The sequence below is a fragment of the Corvus moneduloides genome, chromosome 4, assembly GCF_009650955.1.
Source record: "Corvus moneduloides isolate bCorMon1 chromosome 4, bCorMon1.pri, whole genome shotgun sequence".
Classification (NCBI taxonomy): Eukaryota; Metazoa; Chordata; class Aves; order Passeriformes; family Corvidae; genus Corvus; species Corvus moneduloides.
This window is the reverse complement of record NC_045479.1, coordinates 21,994,271-21,997,508: the sequence shown is the minus strand read 5'-3', so window position 1 is coordinate 21,997,508 and position 3,238 is coordinate 21,994,271. Positions and strand designations below refer to the sequence as shown.

Sequence of the window (3,238 nt, the reverse complement as noted above, 5' to 3'; positions counted from 1 at the left end):
TTATTATTTCCCCATATTCCATTTCAGTTTTAAATAAAATCACCATTTTTGAATGTTTTGTCTGGGTCCAGAGGAAAATTTTAAGTATGTTTTGACAAGAATATTTTCTTTTTTAGTATCAAGCTATTACCCTTTCCTCCTTTCAGTTACAGAATCAAAAATTTAGAACACTGGAACAAATCACAAAATGGTTTTGTGCAATCAGCAACTTTGTTTGACAGAGGCAGAGGACTAGAATAGCAAAGGGACAGATATTTATTAACAGAGGTCTATGGAGTACAGTTATGTCTGGCACTTGAACTTGAGAAGCTTCAGAAACAGTGGTACACACAGAAGAGACAAGAGACTGGCATGGCAAAAGCAACTTAATATCAGATAGGGAACAGTATATTAGATAGAGGCAAGCACAACAAAAGAAGTTCTGGTAATTTGAATTAAGGTGAACTGTCAACGCTGAACCAAATCAGCTGGTATAAAACCCAGGGAAAATCAAAGGTAACTTGTGTGGTTAAAAAAATGAACATTCCAAACCTCAGAATACTTCTTCCAGACTTTATCAAGGACTGTGCAAGCTTCGTGTGATGTGTGTGTGCCACTGCCACCAGCTCTTTGTTCCCTGGTACTTCAGCAAGCTTGCTTGCTCCCTGGAACCCTCTGAGGTGTTAATTGTTTAGCCCACAGCAACAGCCTCGCTCCTTGTTGTCCAGAAAATAACCAGCCCCTGCGTCATCAGCATTAGCTGTCAGTGTCATCAAACAGCAGTAAAATCTGGGTCTGAGAGTTGTTTCACAACAGCTGCTTGTGGTCTGGCAGGGAAAGAAGGTTTCCAGCTCCACACTCTCTCTAATGCATTTTATATTTTGGTCTTCAGCACCTAACAGGACATACTTCCAAAGTCTTTGGGTGCTTTTGCAGCGCTTGAGGAGGAGGAGAGGGAAACGACAGAGGTAGCTACAGGAAGTGGAAAAGAGGAAGAGAAACTCTGTGAAACAGCAGAGCTGGCTGAGGCTCATATTTCCACACTTCCCAGCCACTGGGCAGCACAGGTGGGAACAGACTCTTTCTATGAATGCGGCCACTAGATCCTGAGCAGTCTAAGATTTCCTACAGTATTGGCAATGTCAGCAGATAACCCTTTCTATGTCACTTCGTGTTCACTGCAGTTCTGTGGATAACTCTAGAGCTGCCACATCACACTTACCTCAGTCTCTTTGTATTCAGCACACAACTGGCTCTCCCCAGACCTGCACCCAGATAGGCATCATTCTCAAGGGACTGATGGGAAGAGTATCCTGTGAGTAAATGGACTGCATGATCGTGCTCAGGAGTCTCAAGTCCTTGTAAGTTTTCCCTCCACTGATTGGTTTTCCAGATAAGGCAAAAAGAAACCTCTTTCAGTTAAATATTCATGTGATTTGAGTGGAAAAATGTTGCTGCTCTTTGCATACATTAGGTTCATCTTTTCAATTGAGAATGGAAAAAAAATGTTCAATGTTCAAAATACGTAAATGACTTGCATTAATACCTTTATCCCTTAACATGTGGAATGTAAAATTCAAAGTTTCACTGGGCTTTTTTCAAAATATGTAGAGGTTGTTCCTGAATTTCTATAAGAAGACCACTCCAGGGAAAGTGTATAATAACTCTGGTGGGAAGTCTGTATGCTTAAGAAAAAAGAAGCAAGAAAGAAATCTTACATCTTCAGCTTACCAGATTCACTGGCTTACCCACATCGTTGCATTTAAAACGTTGATATAAAGCTTGTAATACAACAAGTACGTGTAGAAGTGAGACTCTGTCCTACAGACCCTGTGTACTGTACATCCATTGCTCACTGACTGCAGTTTTACTTTGGATTCTTGTTGTGACACTGAAGATGAAAGAGCAGGCTTTACCTGAGAAAAAAGAGAAGGAGAAAAGTAGAGTACAGATAGGGAAAGAAAGGATGGAAAAAGCTGTGGGAGTGAAAATGTTTGATGTTGCATTTTCTATCTTTAATTGAAAAACGTAGAAAAGCTGTGCAAAATCCCATTATCCTTATCCTGAGGAATAGGGGTACTGAAGATGTGGTTGCAGCTGGGCAGGGAGAATATGACTTCAGCACTCTGCAGGGTTCATGGAAAAAGAAGAGGCATGCTCCCCATTATGCTAATAGCTCCTGGTGCTGCTCAGAGCACCTCTAGCAGCAGCTCCTGTATGCAGTTAAGATGCTGCTGGATCCAGCATAACCTGGAGTACCATTTCAGTGTGTTAACCTAGGCTGCCGAGCTGTGCTATACTGGTCTCAGGTCCTTCTGATCCTTCCAGGGACACCACACTAGAAGCAATGGATCCTTTATGTCAGCCAGTCTATGGATTTCTCTGATTACAAAAAGAAAGGCACACCATGAGAGGGAGACAGAGTGCCATATGAAATGTGTGTAGTTCCAGGGATTTTTTACTTAATATGAACCCAGAGAAATCCCTACAGATTTGCTTACCGTTATTGTTTTGACTGCCCACTGACATTCAATTGCCAGAGTTCTATGTCAAATTTAGTAGGTCGTGTTTCCTTTGCTGTTACCTTTTGTACTGACAAAAATAGGTCCAAATCAACTTGTCACTGAGAAAATGCACTCCAGTATTTCACATCTCCTGTAATTGCTTCCCTTCCCTCCCTTTTTATCTCTGTCTTTCTATAGCATTTTCACTCTTTTCTTTTCCTTTTTTGTTTTCCGTTATGGCATATCCAGGAAAAATGAAGTAGGATAAAGGAGTGAGTGAAGATAAATTAATGTGTGGTTATGGGCATGCCTGCATTTGATGATGATGAGACACAGAGAAAATAATCTACTTACAGCAAATCTGATAGCAGTAGAAGACAGCTAAGCTTCCCCAAAATCATCCAGGTCCACATTTGGCCTACTGGCATTTGCTTTTGGCAAAGGAAGTGCATCTTTCCATTTACAAAATCACAGGATCACAGAATAAGCTGAGTTGGAAGGGACCCACAAGGATCATTGAGTCCAACTCCTGGCCCTGCGCAGGACATCCCAAGAGCCACACCATGTGCCTGAGAGCATTGTGCAAATGCTTGCTGAACTCTGTCAGGCTGGTGCTGTGACACTTCCCTGGGGAGCTGTTCCAGTGCCCAAACACCCTCTGGGTGAAGGACCTTTTTGTAATATCCAACCTAAACCTCCCCCAACACAGCTTCAGGCCATTCCCTTGGGTCCTGTCACTGGTCACCACAGAGATC

General features: G+C 42.2%; 1 long non-coding RNA gene across 1 annotated transcript; it reads right to left on the bottom strand.

The window, feature by feature from the left end:
- Positions 1-239: 239 nt before the first annotated feature.
- LOC116442835 lies at positions 240-3,024 on the bottom strand. Its single transcript, XR_004239665.1, has 2 exons — positions 2,838-3,024; positions 240-1,895 (listed from the first exon to the last, which is right to left on the bottom strand). It is a non-coding gene; the product is annotated as an uncharacterized LOC116442835 (long non-coding RNA).
- Between the last annotated feature and the right edge of the window lie 214 nt (positions 3,025-3,238).